The sequence below is a fragment of the Canis lupus genome, chromosome 11 (assembly GCF_003254725.2).
Source record: "Canis lupus dingo isolate Sandy chromosome 11, ASM325472v2, whole genome shotgun sequence".
Classification (NCBI taxonomy): Eukaryota; Metazoa; Chordata; class Mammalia; order Carnivora; family Canidae; genus Canis; species Canis lupus.
In genome coordinates, this window is record NC_064253.1 from 2495557 (window position 1) to 2519453 (window position 23897).

Consider the following 23897-nt stretch of genomic DNA (forward strand, 5'->3'; position numbering starts at 1 on the left):
CAGCTGGGCTGTGCCTGCATCTCTGAGCCCAGAGCAAACCCAAGGACAAGCATTGGTTGTGAAACCCAAGGCAGCTGGCTGGGCTCTGGGCTCTGGGAAGCATGTTTCAGAGCTGAGCGCACCCTTGGCAGAGGCCTCAGCACTCCCGTCGCTCTGTGGTCAGCCTCCTGGACCGCTGGAGGAGATGCCAGCGTGGTGACGTGGCGTCATACTGGAGGGGTGGGTGGGGGCTGGCACTGGGACAGCAGAGGCTGCACACTCTCTCAGGCCTGGAGTTGTTTGGGGTCAGACTTGGGAGAGTGCCCCAGAGCTGTCGGCAAGTGGGGGTGCTTTCTCCCTGGGGTCCATGGACGGGGGCCCTGTCCAGTGGGTTAGGAGGGAGGAGACATTACTGCAGTGAAGACTGCCAGGCATGCCCCCTGAGACACAGACTGTGACTGGCACTCTGCCTGGCTGGCGAGGTCAGCCCATGTGCTCAGCTGCTCTCCTCAGATATAAATTTAGCTGTCCCTGTGTCTCTGGCCTGCTGTCCCTCCACCTCTTCTTCCCTCTCTCCTCCTGAGTTAGTGTGGGATCTTGTTCAGGGGTGGAACCAACCAAGTGAACGTGGCCCAGGAGAGACCTGATCTTTGCTGGAGTACCATGAACAGATGATGAGTGTGACCTGGGGACAGCGACTTGGCTCTGCCCTGGGTGTGGCCCTCACTCAGATGCAAGGGACAGTTCTCAGAGATGAGTCATGAGTTCTCAGAGGAGCCAGGCGAGTGTACCTGCCTGGGCAGGTTGCCCCCCCCCCCCCCCGCCCCGCTCTGTGGGGTCTCAGTTTACTCATCTGTAAAACGAGTGTCATGGCACAGAGGGGGTGGTGGTAGGCATGGTAGGGGTTAAACAAGCTCCTCCTCATCTCATCCCCAGTATGGCATCTGCTCTGTGCTTGCTGTTACCCATCCGTGTGATTCGGGCTGTTTGTCTCAGGCTCCTCTGCCCTGGCTGCTCCTTCATTCCTTCTCTTACGTTTGTGTTGCACATGTCTCCCAAAGAGCTTTTTGTTGGCACGAGGTAACCATGCCTGGTTTCCAGATAACACGCAGCTGGGGAGTGAAGCTGTGTCTGCTCTGGGTGCGTCTGGAGTTTAATTAGCAAAAGTGGTGCATCTGGTTGTTGCATTGGCCATGGGCTCTGCATGGCCTGCTCTTTGCAGGTCCTCAGTACAGCTGACTGGGATGTGTCTAGAAGAGACGTGATGTCTCCAGGGGCAACTTAACATGTCTGTGGTGTTTGTGCTTCAGATGTACCAGTTGGCCTGCCAGGGGTGGGAGCAGCTGGGCCTGAGTATCCCTGAGGACCCCGATGAGCCTCTCTCTACGCCTCAGGTACCCCCACAGGACAATTGTGAAGGACAATTGTGAAGGCTTCCTGTGTGCTGTGTCCACACAATGAGGGGCAGAGGGACAGGTTCCCAGGACACAAGCCTCTTGAGGATGCAGAGGGGATGGGGCTACAGAGAGCCCCAGGGATGTCCAAAGGGTACAGGAGGCCCTTCCCCAGAAGCAGAACCTGGGCTTGGGCCCAGGGTCTGAACTCTGCTGCTTTGTGCCCATGAGCACAGGCCTGATTTCCTCTCAGAAATCTCCACAGGGTGTTAGACACTTCAGCTGGCTTCATGCCTAAAGTGTTTTCTAGAAAACTTTCCAATTTTCCTTGACCCATTTCTCTTTGAAATTAATACTGAACAGCGCCATGCACTTGGCCCTGAAGGAACACCAAGCTGGGAAGAGGTCACACAATTAGGGGGAATGTTGGTGTCTGGCTCTCTCCCCCTCCCACATTCAGGCTCCCCCTCCTCCTTGCACGTGCACACATGTTCACATGTGGTTGGAACTTGGGCCAGCTGCTGTGGCCAGGGTTGGGGTGTCTCTCCTAAAGTTTGAGATTTGGCCCCATCAGTCTGGGCTCAGTGCTGGAGTGTGGGCTTCATCTGGAACTGTGTGTCTGGACCACCTCCTGGGGGATGTCCAGGCAGGGTGAGGTGCACGTCTGCAACAAGGTCAGGGCTCTGGTGAGAGGCTACTCAGGATTCGGGGGAGTCCGAGGCCAGGACCAGGTGGAAGGGATAGCCTTGGAGTGGGGCCTGTGCAGGGAGGTGGATCGCACTGACTCTCGGGACGGACCAAGTAGGTGCCTGCTGTTGCTCCTCAATCATTGCAAGGGGACAGTAGGAATGATAACTGTACTCCTGAGGTAGGACACTGAGGCTTAGAGGGGTACCTTTGTTCTCTCATTCACTCATTCATTCATTCCCATTCTCACTGTGTACCCCCCTTGTGTCTGGGGCTGGAGTGGGTGCTGGGGATGAATCAGGGCACAAACCAGGTGAAGTCCCTGCTCTTTCAGAGCTCACCAGCCAGCAGGGACACACAGTGGGCCAAGGGATAAATCCGTGAATGAGATCAAGTCCAAGAAAAGGGTAATTAACGTGAGAGAGGGCAGGTAAGGGAGGGAGCTACCCCAGGCGGGAGGTGACACAAACCTGGCTGCCCCGGGAATGCTGCTTCAGATAGAGGGGGCAGCAGGTGCAGAAACACTTGACAGTGGGCCTGGGGAGGCAGGGAGGGCAAGGTCAGTGGACTTGTGGGGCAAGGTGGGCTTTGTTCTCCCAGCAGTAAGAGGCCTTTGGAAGACTTTTAGTGGAGTGGGAGCGGGGAGGCCTGGGTGGTCCCGATGGCCGATGACAGATGGAGGGCAGATGTGTTCAGGATGCGCCTTGGAGGTAGAGCTCACAGGACGTGGGTGTGAGGGAAGGGATCAGGGGCAGCTCCTGGCTCTTTAAAGGACAGCTCCAGGAGGGTAGTGGATGGTGGTGACATAGCTGAGGTGGGGATCCTGGGGGAGGAGAGGCAGGTCAGGTGGCTGGGCCAAGTGAGAAGCCAGAACTGCGGCCCATTCTTCTGAGTTCTGAGCCCCACCCCTCACATGGCTCCTTGCTGCCCTGGTTCAGAGCAAGGGGGTTTCCCAAGACAGATGATGCCGGCCACAGGCCAAGCCTATTTAGCTTCCAGACTCTTGGGTTGGGGGCCAGGACCCCAGATGCAGCCACACAGGTGGGCAGGCGGGCAGGCTCGGGCTTGCATTTGAAGCTCCTCTAGCTCCTGGAGGCAGAGGCCCTGCTGTTCAGGACAGGGTTGTAGGGTACTAGGTGCCCTTGTTTCTCTGACAGGCCAGGTTTTTCTTTCCCACTCTGCCACTTTGGAATGGGGCCCTGGATCTGCTAGGATAGATGGGAGTTTGTGAGAGTGTGCAGGGCAGGCGGTGCACCCAGCAGCAATTCAGGACGTGATTAACGTGTGTGCCCTTAGTACGATAGGGACCTCCTGACAGGGGGCCTTGGGTTCCTCTCCTTTTGCTGACCTGCAGGCCACAGCTGGAGCCAGCCCGGACACCCTGGATCCCTGGCTCCAAGCAGCTGTCAGGAAGTACTTGCAGAATGATTGAAGTGATCATAGAATCCAAGCACGTGACAAACCCACAGCTTTCGGGGCAGAGCCGGACTGCAGCCCACTGTAGCTCCCCAGTCTCTCCAGATCCTCACCAGGGGCTTTGCTACTGATATTTTACTGACCCAGCAGGGATGCAGTGCTGCTTTTTGCCTTAATCTGTGCTTCTCTAATCGCCAGCAAAGATGAATGATCTCCCCACGTTTGATTACTTTGTGTGTCTCCTCTTCCTGTGTAAGTCCTCTGCGTGTTAATCTCCTGGGGTTGTACGTATCCGGATAAGCCCTTTATCTGCTTATCGACTTTCTGTCACGTTTGATACAAGCCTTTCCCCCCAGGCTCTGGTTCCCCTTCTCTATTCAGTGTTACTTGTTTTCATTGTACAAAAGCCAGTCTTTCCAGAACCCAGTTTGTGAGTGATTCTTCTCCTGCCCCTGGAGCTGTGCTGTTGGCTCAGGGATATGCATTTATAGAGGGCCTATGGGAGGACGGGCTTACCTGTGCGGGCATTCCCCAGAGCACTGCAAGCTCATCAACTTATGGATCCGTGTAACAACCCTGCTGTGCCCATTTTACAGATGAGGAATGGAGGTGCTGGTGGTCACACAGCTGGTAAGTTGTAGAGCCCCAAGTGTGACAGGGAGGAGCAAGCTCGGGCCCGGGCTGCCTGGCTCCCTGTGCCCCATCTCCTTTCCACCCCCCAGAGCTTCCTACCTGAAGGCTGGCTGTTCGTGAGACATAGGGGGTCCTCTGAACATATGTAGCAACCGAGGCTTCTGCAAGGGTGTGCAGAAGTATCTCGGGTCACCTTGCACACTAACTGTGGGGAGAATCTTTTGCTTGCAGAATTCCCAGCATTGGGAGGAATACCTGGCACACGGTTGATGCTTACATATCCATGAAAAGAAGGCATGAATATGGCTTCCCTGGAAGCCTGGCTGCATGGTCCTCATTCCTGGGGAAGCAGTTGCTCCTGGGCGGTATCTGAGGGCTTGCCACAGAAGCCTACTTTTATTATTGCAAATTACACTTTTGGCTGTGGATTCCTGGTTTTGTGCCTGCGGAACTGGAATGTTGCTGAGGACAAAGGCCCACTGGGATGTCAGGTGGCCCTGGGCCTTTCCTGCTGCTCTAGGGACACTCTGGGGGGCAGCAGTGCACTCAGGCCTCTCTGCCCTCAGGGTGCTCTGGCTACCGTTCACTGTGCTGTTGTCTTGGAACATAAACCATATCTCTTGTTCACTTATTCATTCAATTCATTCAGCAAATCTCTATAGATGACCCACATAGGGCCCAGCACTAGGCTAGTCTCTGGGATGCTGGGAACCAGACAGACATAACCGCCTCACAGCCCCCCACCCCTGCCCTCATACAGCTTGTGGTGACCTGGTTGGTCCCTGAAGGCCTGCGTGGTTAGAAATGATGGAAAATGCCATGAACTGACCACAATAACTGGGGGTTGGAGCCATATCTGAAAAGTGTGGATTGAAATTCACTGGGAGAGAAGAGGGGTGGAAACAGGGGTGAGTGTCCTGAGGGGAGTGGAATTGGCCTGTTGGGGGTGCAGCAGGAGGGCCCTGAGGGGTAGATGGTGGTGGGTCTCATGGCTCGGTCTTAGAGGGAGGGGCAGTGCCCTGCTCTAAATGGAGAAACAGCATGACCTGGTTCATTGGAGGAGAGTGAGAAGGGAATACACAGGGATCTGGGAGAAGGCCACTAATGAGGCTCAGAGGAGAGACGAGGCCTGGATCCAGGTGGCAGGGGGATGGAGAGGATGCAACGTGGAGCCATAGAGCTGTGGGAAAGTTGGGGGTCCTGGCAGATAATTGCCCCAGTGGTCAGAGGGGAGCACTGCCCTCTGGAAAGATCCACATTCCCATCCAGGTCTGTGCCAAGGTCAGGGAGGAGCCAGAACTGCAGCTCCTAGCCAGGCCCCTCCCATGCTCCCTCTGCCCCCACCCTGGCCTACAGACTCTGTGAGGTGGTGCTTGCCAGAATCATTTCTTTGCTGGGGCCCAGGCCTGGGAGGTATTTGTGTGTCTAGGTCTTTTTTTTAAAGCTTCTGTCCAGAGCTCTCTGGGCTCCCATTTGGGATGAGTTAAAATGCCATCTATAGATTCCTAGCTGGAAGGTTCGTTGGTGACTTTAGGGACTCTGGAATGTGCCACAGGGGCTAGTGTCTACCCTGTATCCTTAGTGCTTTGACAGTTCATAGGATGGGGCCAGCACTGGTCAGGTGCTGTTGGCAGGTGATAGAGTCAAGAAAACAAAGAGCTGAGGGCCATTCTGAGTGAGTGAAGGACCACAGGTTGCCCCAAGATCCCCAAAGCACAGGCATGAGTCCCTAATGGGACGGGGGTTCGAGCTGACTGAAGTTTAGTTAAGATTGTTTGGGTTGAGGGGCTCAGAGGGGCCCAGGTTATAGACAGAGGGAGTAATGGCCTGCTGGACCCTACCCACACAGCTCGGAGCCATAGGCTGGAGCTCCTGCATAGGGTATAGGAATCTATCTGTGCCCAGTGCCTATGTCCAGGAGGTGCAGAGTAGTGTTACAGGGACTTGGACCCCCACACAGCTCATAGCCCCCTAGGATGGGAGCTTGTGTCCCTGCAACCTTGCCCAGATCCCAGGAGTCAGGTATCCACTGAGGGCAGTGAGGGCTGGTTGGGCAGCATAGATAAGAGTAGGTGGGCATGGGGGCTCCTGCCAATTTGGGGTCAGCTGCAGGAAGACTTCCCGATTTTTCAGGAAAAGTCAGAAACTGTTTTTATGTAAAACTTCTTCATTTTCCAATGTTGGCAGCTAAGTCCAAATTTTCAAAGACTGTGTATGTGTCAAGCAGATCCCTGGTGGTGGTGGGTGCAAGAGGGTCACAGGGTGGCTTTAGTGCTCAGAGAACCCGAGCCCATAGTTGATCCCGTGGCAGCTGGGACTGAGCTCTCAATGCAGCCAATACTGCCTCAGAGTTGAAATGCACTTCAGAGGAATTCTTATTTTCATTTCGGGAACGTCATGAGAGACTGTTCCAGCAGTTCCGTTTCTGTGAGGAGAGATCTGCAGTCGTCGTGTTTTTCTTGGAGGCCTTTGGGGGAGCCCATCTGCAGAGCATTAGGGGGGTGTGGCAGGGGGAGGCTCCATCTAGGCTTCCAGACAGAACCTGGGTGGGGTGACTGTTTGGTAGGGTTCAGTCTCCAAACCCCCAGAAATGGCCCCCCTCCTCACCAAGCACTGGGCCAGCCCAACCCACTAGTTAGGCTGGATGCGACTGGGTGGACAGATCCTGTGGTTGTCACATCTGGCGCCGAGTCCCAGGGGCCTGAAGTTCTGCTTCCCTGGTGTGATGGTCCATTCTCAAGGCCCTTGTAATGTGGGGAGCAGATGGTCCATCATAGATACAAGAGGCTTGTGGTCAGATGACCATGTTCCTTTGTTCTGGGCGATATCCCAGGAGCTACTTACATTCTTAGCTTTCATTGCCAGTGGGACAAAACAGAACCTGAATCTGTCCTAGGGCCTTAGATAGTGAGGGGCACAGGGTCTTCATGCCCAGAAGAGGCCAGTACTGCAGGACCTTCCTTGGGCTACCTCAGAAAACTCAGTTCGGGCCCTTGGTGATGAATGCCTGAACCTCTTTTTTGATGTCTTTTGCTGGGAATATGTGGGGGCTCCCCAAGGGCTGTGGCTGCCCAGGGAGTTGAGGGAGCCAAGGGACTCAGTGTGGCCCTGTTCTGGCCCAGCCTTAATTTTCTTATTTGTAAAATCAACGGCACTGGACTAAAGCCAGGCCTCATCCAGAGGCTCCTGGGCTATATCCCTATACCTACCTCACCCCCTTCATTTCACTCACATGGTATCTTCAAAAATTGAGTATATACTTGAAAGTCAGGAGGTTTCACATTGAAATCTCAGTTTTCAGTTTCTCAGAAAAATCAGAAGGACTGGAAACCCTGGGTCTGTTCTTATAGCCAGTATTTAGCAGGGGACACCATGCGTCTTCTACGTGGGGCACACAGTCCCCCTTCCCCACTGTTTGTTATCCGGCCCACCTACTCATTTTGGCCCTGCCTTGCCTGGTTGGTAACAGAGTGAGCCTCTGGGAGAAAGGTGACAAACTCTTTCTGTTTCTCTCTCTTACACACACACACATACACACACACACACACACACACACACACACACATACACGTGAGCACAGAGCAGACACATCCATGTCTTCATGGAATGAACTGCAGGACTTCGAGGAGTTTCCCTGGGCTTGGTGCCAGAACATCAGTGTCTGGCTTGTCTTTGGGTGCATCCTGGACAAGTTCTGCTCCCCTGGGCCCTGGAGATAGCCTCTGGCTCATAGAGCTCCAGGGGTCACCCTGACACTGTGGCCCTTTTCAGCAGGTCACAGGACCCTTTGGGTACCTGTGGTTCAAGAGAAGGGTCACAAGGCCAGACAACCTGGGACCTGGGGGCTTGCTGTGCCCTGGGCCAGGGTGGCCAGTGGGCCTTCAACCTGCCTAAGATGCACTTTCCCTACTCCTACCTGAAGGGGTTCAACTATTGCCCCTTGAAAAGAGTTGCAGTGGGCGCCACTTCCACAGTCTGAGGGGATGGCCTTAGGGCTTTGCTAAACTCCTTCTGAGCCAGGCCCCAACTTGATCTCAGAAGAGGGGACAGAAGTGTGGGGGATCCTGAGGCTAAATGGTGGAAAGGTCTGACCTCACCAGTGGAGGGACACAGGGAAGATGAAGGATAAGGTTGATCTAAATCCAGCCTCTCTCAGGTACAGAGGCCATATCAGCTGCCTCAGCCCTGTCTCCTCTCCCCAGTTTCAGGACCATACCCTCAATTGCCCCTTGGATAAACAAGTGGCTGTGGTACTCAGGTCTTGGGTCAGACCCCTCCGCCCCCCAGGCCCAAATCTTGATTCTGAGCCATCCAGCAAACCCATGATCTCTCCTCAGGCTCTTGTGGTGGCCCGCCTTGTGTCTGTGAGTTATGGCAGATTCTAGATTCAGGGAGGGGGGCCTGTACGCCTAGCAGAGACTGGCTGCATACCAGCTCAATTGAAGTTTGAACCCTCCCTGATGGGCTCCTGTTCCTGTCCCACTTCAGTAACTAGTCTTGGTATTGCTGGGCTGTTATCCTCAGCTTCCCCTCACCCATCTAGAGCTGATCTGTGGACAAGCCTGACTAATTCTACCTTTAAAATGCCTAGAAATGGCATTACCACCCCCCCACCCCTGACTTAGTTGCCTGGCTCAGTTGCCATGGATTCAACGATTTACCAGTGTCAGAGTACATTCATTCACCCATCCATCCGGCCATCCATCCATCCATCCATGCATCTCTGCATCCATGCATTCATCCATCCAACAATTGTTTGCCAGTGCTCTTTTGCCAGCCCCATGCTGGGCATTGAGCATGCCTGGTTTGGTCTCTGTCCCTGAGGAGTTCCTATTGTGGGGAGAGGCAGACAAGAGGATGAACCATGACAAGTGCTGCTAATGCTCTGGACAGACCTGGGATATGGGCAGGTGATGTTGTCCTGGTCAGGTGAGGTCTGGAACTCATCAAACTAGGACTGCTCTAGCCAGGCCCCAAGGCTGGTAGCTGTTCTGGGGCTCCAGGGATGAAGGCAGAGCGTGCTGGCTCAAAGTACAGACTGAGGTCCTGCTACCTGGATAAATTCTGGCTTCTCCCTTTGTCTCTCTGTGCCTGTGTCTTTAACAGAAAAGCAGAAATAAAGGGTTTCCACTTGGTAGGATTCTGTGGAGGATTAGACCCCGTCAAATCTGTGCAGAGCCCCACGTGGGCCTGGCATGTGGTAAATAATGAAGTGTTGCCATGAATGGATGGGGAAGTCCCACCTTGGGTCTCCCCATGACTGCTCCCATTCCAGAAGCTCCTCTGAGGTGCCTCCCAGGGGCCACAGCCTACAGATATTGCAACTGCCCTTCACTCTCCTGATTGCTGCTGACTCCACATGATGTGGAGGAGAAAGGCTTCCTTAGAGAATTCTTGAGGCTGTGCACCTCCAGCTCCTTCCCAGGGGTTGCTGTTCACATCACATTAATTCAGCAGATGTTTTTCTGGGATGCTGTCCTGTGCCCATCACAGGGATGGGGCAGTCTTGGACCAGACCAGTTTGCCCTCCTGCCTTGCCAAGTCAGGCATGGAAAGCAGACGAAGCATGGGGCGATGGGTCTTGAAGTAGAGGGGGCAGTGAGGTCTTGGGGGTGGTCATCAATTCTGCTTGCTACACAAGGACAGGCATCCTGGAGAAGATGGTACTGGATGGTCCTGAGAGACTGGTCTGTAGAACCTCTCATTAGAGCCTGTTCTGTGCACCCGGGGCATTCTAGAGCTGGGCAGGAGAACTGCCAGCCACAGGCTTTGTCCAATGCCATAGTATGTTGTTCTCTTGCAGTGGCACAAAACAAATTGAACAATCTGAGCTAATATTTAAGAGGATTTGTACACATGTATGGATTTTCAGCTTTCTATGAGAATTCTGGATGCTTGGCAGCACCGGACTGCCCTGCTCTCCCTTATGATGCCAGAGGGTGGAAAGGCTCTGGGTTGGAGGATGCTCACTTCTCTCTCAATCCCCACCATCTCACCGACTCCTCAGCCTGGAGCCTGGGGCTTGGGATCCTTCATCATTGAGCCCCGTTGTCTCTCTTTTAGCCAAAATACATTTCTCTGCATTCTTGGCATGATCACAAGTTGATAAAGGAAAGCCAGGCAGAGAAGGTCTGTGAGAGGGAGAGTTCATGTGACCTAGTGGCTTAGAGAGTATTCTTCATATGCTCCCCTCAGTTGGCTTCACTCATTTTTGTCTCCTCTGGGTTCCCATAAGCACATGAGTTGCTGCCCCTGAACTTTTATTAATTTTTTGACATATAATTCACATAAGATTCACCATTTTAACCTCTTTAAAACCTATAATTCAGTGGCTTTTAGAATATTTACAATGTGGTATAACCATCAGCACCATTTAGTTCCAGAACCTTTTCATCCCCCTAAAATAGAAACCCTGTCTGTACTCACTGTATCAATCACTCTCCGTTCACCCTCCCCTCAACCCTTGGCAACCACAAATCCACTTCCTGTTTCTACAGATCTGCCTATTTTGGACACTATAGAAATGGAATAGCACAGTCAGTGACCTCCTGGGTCTGGCTTCACCCCTGATCTTTTTAAGTAAGCTGTCTTGCTGGCATGCAGGCTCATGGTTCACCCACGTGGCCAGGTTGACTGGTTCTCTCCTTCCATGTTGGCTGGCCTGGCCCCTAATTGTGTCTCTGAGGTTATCCCCCTGCCCCAGTCTGTAGGGCCATGTTGCCTCTTCCAGAGCCCATGCCACGCACCTGTGCCGCTGACTACTCCTCAGACTCCTGGGCTGGGGCAGGGGCCCAGCCTCCTGGCTCCTTCTCCTGACTTGTCTATGACCATGACCACTTCTCTGTTGGGTCCAGGTCCCTTCCAGAAGCAAAGATGAAGGGGCTTTATTCATTTATTCAGAAAACATTTAGTTTAAGGCCCTGTCACATGTGCCCTCAGAAGGACTTCAGGGAGGATGTATGGTCTCAGTGTGTGTGGGGGAGCAGATGTGCTTGGAGACATGAATATGAAGTACTGCTGCTGCTGAATGTACTGGCACTGAATGTAGTAGAGCATGACTACTACAAGTCTGCAAAGAGGCAGAGGGAGGGCCCTGCTGGGGCCGGCTGAGTTCAGGGGAGCTGCATCTCATTTGCCCAGTCCCATCACCAGATACACAGATGGGCCTGGGATCATGTCACGACAGTGGTTGTATCTCACATGCCTAGAATAGGCAGCAGTGTGCATTTGTGATGTCCAGGAGCATAACACAATAGGGAGCAGTGGGGACTATGGTAAAAAAAAAATCCAGCATATAAAAATAGAACTACTCCTACAATCCGGTTATCAAACTACAAAATACAGAATACAAAAATACAAAAGCACTCATTCAAAGGGATACATGTATCCCCGTGTTGATAGCAGTGTTATCAATGGGCAAATTATGGAAACAGCTCAAGTGTCCATCGACTGATGAATGGATAAGGAAGATGTAATTATACACACACACACGCACACACACACACACACACACGGGAATATTGCTCAGCTATCAAAAAGAAGATGCTTGACATTTGCAACGACATGGATGGAACTAGAGTATAATGCTAAGCGAAGTAAGTTAGAGAAAGACAAATAATATATGATTTCACTCATGTGGAATTTAAGAAACAAAACAAATGAGCAAAGGGAAAAAAATACAGACTTTTAACTATAGAGAACAAAGTCATGGTTACCAGAGGAGAGGTAGATGGGAAGATGGAGGAAATAGGTGATGGAGATTAAATCGTGCACTTATCATGATGAAAAAAGTAAAAGAAAATAATAAAATAAAGTTGGCAAAAACAAATTTAGCACATGCTTCCGTGGGAAGGTGGCCTTCCCCAAGTTCCTGAGGGGAGATCAGTGGAGTGGACACTGAAGTGGTACTCGAGGTTCCCTCCAAGATGGCATGCCAGCTGGGGTGCCAGTCAACACTGGTGAAGCTCTATACCTGAAAATGTTAGAATCTGAGAAATAACAACACAAACCTTCACCCCAACCTCCTCTCCAAAGAGAGAAAATAACAAAACAAAACATTAGAACCCCCTGCAAAGACTGAACTGGTGCTAATGTTGATTTGGAACTGGTGTGGGTATGTGTGAGTGTGTTTACAGGTGTGCACATGTCCACAGGGCAGACCAGCACACCTGTGGGAGGATGGATTAGAGAAAAGTTGAAAAGGAGAATGGGGAAACCGAAAAAGAGAGATAAAGAGAGAGAGAAAAACTGAAATAATAGGTTAAGATAGGAGAGTCAAGTCCAAATTTATATCAGTAATCAGAGCATGGATCAAACTCACCAATTCAAAGACAGATATTGTCACAGTTGATCAGCCAAACCAAACCCAAATGCAAAAGCCAGTTGTGTACTATCGCCAGAGGTACAACTAAACCATACATACAAGAAAAGGTTGACAGGAAAAGTATGGAAACCAGAAATACTGCACAGCCAAAGAAATACTGCACAAGCCAGCACTGGGATATCAGGCTCAGACCCAGTTGACTCAAAGTGTTGTCAGGTCACCGCCTAATGAGAACAGCTTCATTTCCCCAGGATGATAGAGCACTTCCAAAGGTTCATCCAGTCCTTCAATATAGCAGCCTCAACATATGTGATGTAAACTTTGTTAGAGATAGAGAAACCGACAAATCTATCCTCATTTTGGTGAGATTTCAGCCATTTTTTCCAATTAGTGTTGGATTAAGTAGACAAAGCTCGGCAAGGACAAAGAAGTTCCTGAATAACACAACCAATGAGCTTAATTTGAGGGATAGATAAATTCTGAGCCTGACAGGTGGAGGGTAACTCATTCTTCCTGAGACCACATTTGCAACATAAATACTGGTTTGTTAAGTACAGGTCTCATAAAAGTTAAAAGAATGGTTTTTTTTAAATAAATTTATTTTTTATTGGTGTTCAATTTGTCAACATACAGAATAACACCCAATGCTCATCCTGTCAAGTGCCCCCCTCAGTGCCTGTCACCCAGTCACCCCACCCCCCACCAACCTCCCCTTCCACCACCCCTAGTTCGTTTCCCAGAGTTAGGGGTCCTTCATGTTCTGTGTCCCTTTATGATATAAAAAATAGTGAAAGGGAATAAGGGGGAAAGGAGAAAAAATAAGTAGGAAATATCAGAAAAGAGTGGTTCTAATGCAGGTCCCATTTCCTCACCGTCATACCTTTCAGCTTAAAATTAGCAACCTCCATGGCGAAAATTGCCATCATTTGGAATTAATTAATTAATTAATTAATTAATTAATATTTACTCATGAGCGACACAAAGAAAGAGATGCAGAGACATAGGCACAAAGAGCTTGATGTGAAATTCAATTCCAGGACCCCCCGGATCACGACCTGAGCCAAAGGCAGATGCTCAACCATTGAGCCACCCAGGTGTCCCTGGAAATTTTTTAAAAATAAAACTTTGAAGGAGTTTGTGGATCTGACAAGAAATAATAATGAAACTTTAAAAACTTTTAAAATCTGATTAAAAGAAAGCACTAAGTATCAAAACTTGGTTGAAAATTTATATTCAAAAAGAGAAAGGCTGCAAATTAAAGAAATCAATCTCCAGTTTAAGAAGATAGAAAAAGGCAAATTTACCCAATGGAAAGTAAAAGGGAACAAAATAATACACAATGAGACCCAAAATCAATGAAGCAGAAAACCGCTCAGTTCTGATGATTATTGCCCCTATGAGGATGCTGGCTCAGTATTGTTGGATCTTCTGGTTTCTCAAGAGAAGTCAAAAATGTGTAACTTCACAAGAAATTTCTGCGTGAAGAAAAATATGATGTGGGCTGTAAGAAACACATATTTTTATGGGCCCTGCCTTCTAAACAGCTCCACGAGGGGCTGTTCACCTGGGATTTAACAGAGGGTGGCAAAGGTGACTCAGTGAGAAGGGCCACCCTGGCTCTGGGTGGGTACTGAGGCCAGGCCCAGCTCCTGGGATCCAGGGCTACCTCTGCACGGTGTGTGTTCCTGGGCTGTCTCTTCCCCTGTGTTCCTGCTTCTGTGTGATGGCTACAAACCTAAGAGAATTGCTGGATCATATGGTAATTCTGTTCAGCCTCTTTTTTTTTTTTTTTTTACAATAATAAACTTTTATTTTATTTTTTCTTTATGTTTTTAATGGAGTTCAATTTGCCAACATATAGCATAACACCCAGTGCTCATCTCATCAAGTGCCCCCCTCAGTGCCCGTCACCCAGTCACCCCCACCCTCTGCCCACCTCCCTTTCTACCACCCCTTGTTCATTTTCCAGAATTAGGAGTCTCTCATGTTCTGTCTCTCTCTCTGATATTTCCCACTCATTTTCTCTCCTTTCCCCTTTATTCCCTTTCACTATTTTTTATATTCCCCAAATGAATGAGACCATATAATGTTTGTCCTTCGATTGACTTACTTCACTCAGCATAATACCTTCCAGTTCCATCCACATCGAAGCAAATGGTGGGTATTTGTCGTTTCTAATGGCTGAGTAATATTCCATTGTGTACATAAACCACATCTTCTTTATCCATTCATCTTTCGATGGGCACCGAGGCTCCTTCCACAGTTTAGCTATTGTGGACATTGCTGCTAGAAACATCAGGGTGCAGGTGTCCCGGCGTTTCATTGCATCTGAATCTTTGGGGTAAATCCCCAACAGTGCAATTGCTGGGTCGACGGGCAGGTCTATTTTTAACTCTTTGAGGAACCTCCACACAGTTTTCCAGAGTGGCTGCACCAGTTCACATTCCCACCAACAGTGCAGGAGGGTTCCCCTTTCTCCACATCCTCTCCAACATTTGTGGTTTCCTGCCTTGTTAATTTTCCCCATTCTCACTGGTGTGAGGTGGTATCTCATTGTGGTTTTGATTTGTATTTCCCTGATGGCCAGTGATGCAGAGCATTTTCTCATGTGCTTGTTGGCCATGTCTATGTCTTCCTCTGTGAGATTTCTCTTCATGTCTTTTGCCCATTTCATGATTGGATTGTTTGTTTCTTTGGTGTTGAGTTTCATAAGTTCTTTATAGATCTTGGATACTAGCCCTTTATCTCTTTTCCCATTCTGTAGGTTGTCTTTTAGTTTTGTTGACTGTTTCTTTAGCTGTGCAGAAGCTTTTTATCTTGATGAAGTCCCAATAGTTCATTTTTGCTTTTGTTTCTTTTGCCTTCATGGATGTATCTTGCAAGAAGTTACTGTGCCCGAGTTCTAAAAGGGTGTTACTTGTGTTCTCCTCTAGGATTTTGATGGATTCTTGTCTCACATTTAGATCTTTCATCCATTTTGAGTTTATCTTTGTGTCTGGTGTAAGAGAATGGTCCAGTTTCATTCTTCTGCACGTGGCTGTCCAATTTTCCCAGCACCATTTATTGAAGAGACTGTCTTTTATCCAGTGGATAGTCTTTCCTGCTTTGTCGAATATTAGTTGACCATAAAGTTGAGGATCCACTTGTTCAGCCTCTTGAGGAAGTGCCAGTCTGTTTTGCAAAGTGTCCGGAGCATGATGCACCCTGTGTGTTCCCCTCCTACACCTCCCCCCAGGAGGGTCAGGGCTGGTTACCAACAACAGAACAGTCGTAGGCCTGCGTATGTACTGTGGTCAGCTCACTGTGAGTTCTCACCCTGCATCCCCAGGGCTCCTGTGCTTGTTCCCCATCAGCAGAGACCAGCCTTTTTCTCTGTCTCCTGGTTTCCTTGCCATCTGAGGACTGGATGTTCTCAGACCTCGGCCTATTTTATCCAGAAATTGGGGAGGCAGGGCAAGGGGTTTGAGCTCTGCTTCTTTTGGCTGGAGAATAATTTCCACATTGGTTCTGTGCTGGAATGGATCTCTCACTGGCAGAAATATAATTCTGGAGGCTTTTAAGGGGGTAAGAGGCTCAAACCTTCCCTGACTGGCAGGCCTTTTCATGCTTTACTTCCAGTTTCACATAGATGTCATTTTCACATATGCTTTCTCTTCAGGGCCTGGAGAGATGAACCCCATGTATGGGAAAGAGACAGAAGGTTCAGAGTTGGCACAATGAGAAACTAGAGGAGTTGAGACTTGAACTCATGCCTGTGTGATGCAGAATGTGGGCTCTTTCTGCCTCTGCACCAGAGGCTAGGCTGCCCGCTAGCCTCGGTGCTTCCTGAGCCCTGTGAGGAATGAAGAAAAGGACAAGCAGATGAGGGCTTTGCTTCTCCCCTTGGGGGACCTTGGACGTCTCCGGGGCTCTCCTGTCCCGCTGAGTGAGGGCCCCGCTGGCAGAAGCCACCCAGGGGTGGTGGTGGTAGTACAGAATGGCAGTGCTGGGTGCTGACTCTGCGGCTGTCTGGGTACGAGCAGAGGCTGTCTCTGTGAGGGAGTGTGTGAGGTAAGGAAGAGCACACATGTCTCTCAGTAGCAGTGCCCACTCTCCTTCCTGGTGAGAACACTGCCACTTCCAGGGCCTTGCACCACACAACAGTGCACAACCACAGCAGGACTGAGAGGCACCATTTGCTGATGCCTAACACGTGAGTCACTACCAAATGTCACCTGGGGCCTGGACCTGACTCGGAATGTCTCTGAGAAGTCAGAGATCAAGGGGCCGGTCATTCTTCTATTTTTCCTTTACAATAGACTTATTGAGATGTAACTCATAGGCTATAATTCTCCCATTCAGACTACACGATTCTGTGGTTTTGTAAGTACAGCCCCAGAGTTGGGCAGCCATCACCACAATCAACTTTTTTATCATACTCACTAGGATTCATTTTCCATTTGCCCTCAAGAAGTGTACCACTTCCTTTTTAGCTTAGATGCTTTTCGTTTCTTTTTCTTGTCTAACTGCTCTGGCCAGAACTTTCAGTACTGCAGTCACCCTTGTCTTGTTCTGGATCATTGTGTATGATGTCAGCTGTGGGCTATTCATAAATGCCCTTGATCATGGTGGGGAAGTTCCTGCCTACTCCTAGTTTATTAAGTGGTTTGTCATGAAGGGTGTTGGATTTTTCTGTGTGCTTTTTCTGCATCACTGAACATGACCATGTGGTTTATTTTCCTCTATTCTGTTGATATGGTATTATATTGATTGATATATTGATTGATTATCCGAAGTTAAACCACCTTTTCTTTTTTAAAAATTCTATTTATTCATGAGAGACACACCGCGAGAGGCAGAGACACAGGCAAAGGGAGAAATAGGCTCCCTGTGGGGAGCCTGATGCAGGACTCAATCCCAGGACCTGGGATCACAACCTGAGCCAAAGGGAGACGCTCAACCACTGAACCACCCAGGTGCCCCTAAACTACCTTTTCATTCCTAGAATAAATCTCACTTGGTCACATGTATAATTCTTTTAATGCACTGCTGAATTCAGTTTCCTAGTATACAGTTGAGGATTTTTGCCTCTACCTTCATGAGGAATACTAGTCTGAAGTCTTATGATGTCTGTGTCTGGTTTTCCTATTAGGGTAATTTTGGCCTCGTAAAATAAGTTAGGAAGTGTTCTCTTCAATTTTATTGGAAGAACTTGAGAAGGATTGGTGTTAATTCTTTAAATATTTGGTGAAATTCACTAGTGAAGATCTGGTCCTGGACTTTTCCTTGTTGGGGGTTTCTGAATACTGATTCAGCCTCTTTCCTTGTTACAGTTCTGTTCTATAGTTTTCTGAGTCCTTGAGTCAATTTTGGAAGTCTGTGTGTTCGAGGAACTTTGTCATTTCATCTAGTTTACCTAACCAAATAGTATAAAATTATTCATAGTATTCTCTAATAAACCTTTTAAAACTTTTCAATAAGTTTGATAATAATGTAATAATGTCCCTACTTCCCCCCTCCCCCCACTTTTAGTAATTTGAAGCTTCTTTCTTTTTATCTTGGTCAGTCTGGCTAAATGTTTTTTAATTTTGTTGATCTTCACAAAGAACCACCTTTGGTGTCATTGATTCTTCTATTTTCTTTTTTATCTCTGTTCTGATATTATTTCCTTTCTTCTGCTATCATTAGGTTTAGTTTTCTCTTCTCATTCTGTAAAGTGTAAATTAGGTTATTGATTTGAGGGTTTTTTTTTTTTAATGTAGGGATTTATAGCTGTAAGTTTACCTTTGAGTACTGCTTTTGGTGCAGCCCTTGAGTTTTGGATATTTCATGTTTTAATTTTCAATTCTTTCAAGACATTTTCTAATTCCCCTTATAGTTTCTTCTTTGACCCATTAAGAGTATGTTATTTAATTTTTGCATACTTATGAATTTTCCAGTTTTTTCTTCTGTTGTTGATTTCTAGTTTTATCCCATTGTGGTTGGAGAAGATACTTCACTTGACTTCAGTTTTTCAAACTTGTTTGAGACTTGTTTTGTGGCCTAACACATGGCTTCCTGGAGAATGTTCCACTGTATATCAGAAGAATGTATATTCTGCCTTTTTTGGTTGGGATATTCTATGTATATCTGTTAGGTTTAGTTGGGTTATAGTGTTTTTCAAATCCTCTATTTCTTTATTGATTTTCTGGCTGGATATTCTATTTATTATTGAAAGTGAAGTATTGAAGTCTCCAACTATTATTGTAAAACTGTCTATATCTCCCTTCAATTCAATTCTCACGCATTTTGGGACTCTAGATGCATATATATTTATAATTATTACATCTTCTTTATGGACAGGGCCTTTCATCAATAAATAGTGTTCCTCTTTGTTATAAAATATTTTTACTTAATCTGTTTTGTGTGACAGCCACCCCAATTTAGTAGTTTACTTACTGTTAAAGTTTTTTTTATTTGATAAATTAAGCATATTACAATTTGTAGATTTAAGGTGTGTAATGTGTTACTTTGATACATTTATATATGATACTGCCATTGAATCAGGGTTTATCATATCATGTCATTATAGTACAATATTATTATGCTTACTATTTGAATGTAATTTTTTTCATCCTTTCACTTTCAACCCATTTGTGTTTTTGGATCTAAATTGGGACTCTTATAGACAGCACACAGTTGAACCATAGTTTAAAAAAATCCATTCTGCCAATCTACATCTTTTAATTGAAGAGTTTAATCCATTTATATTTAAAGCAGTTACATCTGCCACTTGCTGTTTATTTTCCACATTTCATATCTTTTTTGTTTTAGTTTCTCCAGTACTGCCTTCTTTTGTGTTTAATTTTTCTGGCATATTATTTTGACTCTTTTCTTATATCTTTGTATATTCTAAAGTCATTTTCTTAGTGACTACCCAGGGGATTGTAATTATTTTCTTTTTTTTTGATTGTAATTATTTTCTTAAACGTATGACAACCTTATTTGAATTAATGTCAACTTAGTTTTAATAGTATGCAAAAACTATGTCCCTATACAGTCAATCTTCCTCACCTTTGTTATGCTGTCACAAATTATATCTTAATACATTGCATGTCCATTAACATAGATTAATAATATTATAGTATGAATTTATCTATTAAATTGTATAGAAAAAAAAGAGGAGTTACAATCCAAGGACATGTAGTTACCTTTAATTGTGTTCTTTATCTCTTCACATGAATTTATTTGAGTTATTGTCTAGTGTTCTTTTATTTCAACCTAAAGGACTTCTTTTAGCATTTCCTGCATGGTAGGTTGACTGGCAACAGACTCTCTCAGTTTTTGTTTTTCTGGGAATGTCTTAATTTTTTTTTTCATTTTGAAGAATAGTTTTGCTGGATATAGAGTTCTTGCTCAATAGTATTTTTCTTTCATTACTTTAAATATGTCATCCCACCCTGTAGAAACTTCTATAGTTTCAGATGAAAAATCAGCTGTTAATCTCACTGATGATCCTTTATAAGTGTAGAGTTGCTTCTCTCTCGATGCTTTCAAGATTCTTTGTCTTTCTTTTTTTAAAATTCTATTTGTTTATTTGACAGAGAGAAAGAGCACAATCAGGGGAGCAGCAGGCAGAGGCAGAGGGAGAAGCAGGCTCCCTGTTGAGCAGGGAGCCCAATGCAGGGCTTGATCCCAGGACCCTGGGATCATGACCTAAGCTGAAGGCAGATGTTTAACCAACCCAGGAACCCTCTTTTTGTCTTTTTGATATATTTTTTTTTGACAATTTGCTTATAAAGTGTCTTGGTTTGTATCTCTTTGTTGTCTATCCAACTTAGAGCTTCTAGATGTGTATATTCACATTTTATCAAATTTGGGAATTTTTTGGTCGTTATTTCTTTAAATATTCTTTTTTTAAAATTTTTATTTATTTATGTTAGTCACAGGGAGAGAGAGAGAGAGAGAGAGAGAGAGAGAGAGAGAGAGGCAGAGACACAGGCAGAGGGAGAAGCAGGCTCCATGCACCGGGAGCCCGACGTGGGATTCGATCCAGGGTCTCCAGGATCACGCCCTGGGCCAAAGGCAGGCACCAAATCGCTGCGCCACCCAGGGATCCCCTTCTTTAAATATTCTTTCTGCCCTTTCTCTTTCTCTCCTCTTTCTGGGTTTCCCTTTATGTGTATGTTGGTGCACATGATGGTTTCCCACAGATCTCTTAGACTCCATTCATTTTCTTCATTCTTTTTTCTTCCTTCTCTGCATACTGGATAATCATCCTATCTTATTTTTGTGGAGTAGCTCACATCTGCTGATGAAACCATCCAGTGAATTTTTCATTTCGGTTATTATACTTTTCAGTTTCAAATTTTCTTTTGGTACCTTTTAGTAATTTCCGTTTTTTAATTAACATTCTCTATTTGGTGAGACATCTTTCTCCTGTTTTGCTTTAGGTGTTTGTTCATGGCCTGAACAGCTGTTTGAATATATTTACAGCAGTCAACTTAAAGTCTTTGTTTACTAAATCCAGTATCAACTTCTCCAGGGAAAGTTTTTTTTTTTTTTTTTTTAATTTCCCTTGTGAATAGACCATACTGGCTTGTTTCTGTGCATGCCTCATAATTTTTTTTTGCTAGAAACTGGACATCTTGAATATTGTAATGTGGCAACTCTGGAAATCACATGTTCCCTCCTTTTCAGGGTTTTTTGCTGTTGCTTGTTGTGGGTTGTTGTTTGGTGACTTATTAAAACTCCTTTGGTAAAATCTGTATTATTTATTGTATAGAGCAATTAAAGACTACTTTGTTATCTTGGGTGGTCAGATAGTGATTTGACAGAGGCTTCCTTAAATGCCTGGAGCCAAGGGAAAAAACACTCTCTCCCAGTCTTTGCAGATAGACTCTGTGTTAGGGCACTCCTCCATTGTTTAGCCAGATCATTTACAACTCTGTGTTATCAATCACTTCTTATTTGCATAGAGCATAGATTTTAGCCAAAGATGAAAGCTTTGGGTCTACTCAGGTCTTTTCTGAGCATGTGCCCCATACTGGGTATGTGTGGCCTTCTAGATTTCCTGGTGTATATGAGCTTTTTCCAGAGACCTGGCTTCTTCAAGTTATCTCCTTCCCCAGCCTCCTCCTTCCCAGATGTTTTGATTTGTGTATGGCTTGCATTGTCCCAGCTGTTGTCCCCTCCCCCAGGTGGCTGGAACTAATATATTTGCCTTTAAACCCTTTCAACAAACTGCCCCACTTCAGCCCTGGGGATGTTCCAAGGCAGGTGAAACAAAGGTAAGCCCTAGAGCTGATCCTTCAGGGATCCACCAGACAGGTCAGAACATAAACCACAATTCTTTGGAAATAAGGTTCATTATTACTCCCAATGGTACTGGCAACCTGCTGCAGGAATGCAGGCTCCCTTCTTTGTAGCTGCTACTGAGCTGGGAGTGGGGGAGGTTAAGCAGCTAAGTTAAAATGCCACAGCACTGCTTTCTTCATTAGGCATTTCCCTGGTTATTGTAAGTTTTTTGAAGTTAAATTATTGAACTCCAAGGAAGTTGATTCTGACACATTTTACCAGGTTGTTTGTGGCTTTTGTGAAGGGCTGGAGTTTTGGAGTTCTCTATTGTACTATTTTGTTGATGCCCTCTTTCTTACCATTACATCTTAATGTAATCAGAATCTACTTCAGATTTATACTGACTTAATTCTAGTAAGCTATAGAATTGTTACTCCTATATAACTCTATTTCTCCTCTCATTCTTTGAGCTGTGACTACTGTACATCTTATATTGATTCTTTATTGATGCTGTAACAAATTACCACAAATTTTATGGTCTAAATAAAACAATTTTACTATCTTACAGTTATGAAAGTCAGAGGTCTGAAATGGGCTAAAATCAGTCAAAGCCATTGGCATGGCTTTGTCCCCCTGGAGGCCCTAGGGGAGAATCTGTTTGCTTGCCCTTTCTACCTTCTAGAGGCCACCTTCATCCCTTGGCTCATGATCCCCTTCTCCAATATCAAAGCCAGGAACATCAGGGCAAGTGCTTCTCATGCTACTATCTCTCTGGTTCTTTCTCTTCTCCTTCCATCTTCCACTTTTAAGGATCCTTGGGATCATGTTGGGACCACCTGGCTAACCTAGGATAATTTTGCTATCATGAAGTCATCTGATGCTTTTGCAACCTTAATTTCTCTTTACCATGTAATCTTATATGTCAAGAACTATAATTCTGTGTATCATACTTCTGTGTATTTTATAAACCTAGCAACATGTTGTAATAATTTAATGCTTGAAGAATTTGAGTAAAGAAAGGAGAACAAGTATATATTTATAGTTCAATTAACCATCTCATTTACCATTTCTGGTTCTCTTCATTTTGTTTCTATGGTTTCAGGTTACCGTCTGGTATCATTTCCTTGTCCCAGCACAGCTTTCATACCCACCTCCTTTGTGCTGTTATTGGCAAATATATTACATTTTTATATGATATAGGCTTAACAATACAATTATACACATATCATTTTATAGCATTTCTTTTTAAGTCAAGTAACAGAATAAAGAGGAAGAAAAATGCATTTATGCTCTCTTTTATAATTATGTAATTAATTTTACTGATGCTCTTTGTTTCTTGTGTGAAATTAACATCTAGGATCGCTTGCTCTCAGCCTGAAGAGACACCCTGTAGGATGTCTTGTAAGATGCTTGCAACTAATTATCTTAGTTTTTGTTTTTGTTTATCTGAGACTGCCTGTATTTTGCCTCCATTTTTTTGAAAGATGGTTGTGTTGGGTATAAGATTCTTGACCGGCAGGTGTTTTTCTCTCAGCACTTTGAATGTGCCATTCCATTGCCTTCTGATTTCCATTACTTCCAATAAGAGGTCAATTGTGAATCCCAGTGGGCTCCTTTATATATAGCAAGTCATTTCGGATGCTGCTTTCAAAATGTTCTTTGTCTTTGGGTGCAATGTCTCTGGATGTTGATCTGTTGTATTTATCCTACTTGGAGTTTGTCACATTTCTTGGATACAAAGACTAATGTTCATCAAATTCTAGAAGTTTTCAGCCACCTTTCTATTTTATTCTGCTACTTTCTGTCTTCTCCTTCTGGTAGTTCTATATCTATATCTATCTATATCTATATCTATATCTATATATCTATATCTATATCTATATCTATATCTATATCTATCTATATCTATCTATATCCACCCTTAATGGTGTTTTTCCTTTCTTTTAGGCTTTGTTCATTTTTCTTCATTTTCTTCCTCTCCATCCCTTGAGTCACATAACATCTATTGATTGGTTTTCAAGATTCTTTCATCTGCCAGTTCAAATCTACTGCTGTGCCCTCTTGCTTATTGTAATTTTCAACTCCAGAATTTTCATTTGGCTCTCTCTCTCTTTTTTTTTATCATTTCAATGTCTTTATTGGCATTCTTTATTTGATGAGACATTGTCATCACAGCTCCTTTACTTCTTTAGACATGGCTTCATTTGGTT

At 46.0% G+C, this 23897-nt stretch overlaps 1 protein-coding gene across 1 annotated transcript in view; it reads left to right on the forward strand.

The window, feature by feature from the left end:
- ADAMTS2 (ADAM metallopeptidase with thrombospondin type 1 motif 2) overlaps positions 1–23897 on the forward strand; it is a 224564-nt gene that overhangs the window by 79212 nt on the left and 121455 nt on the right. The window lies entirely within an intron of this gene.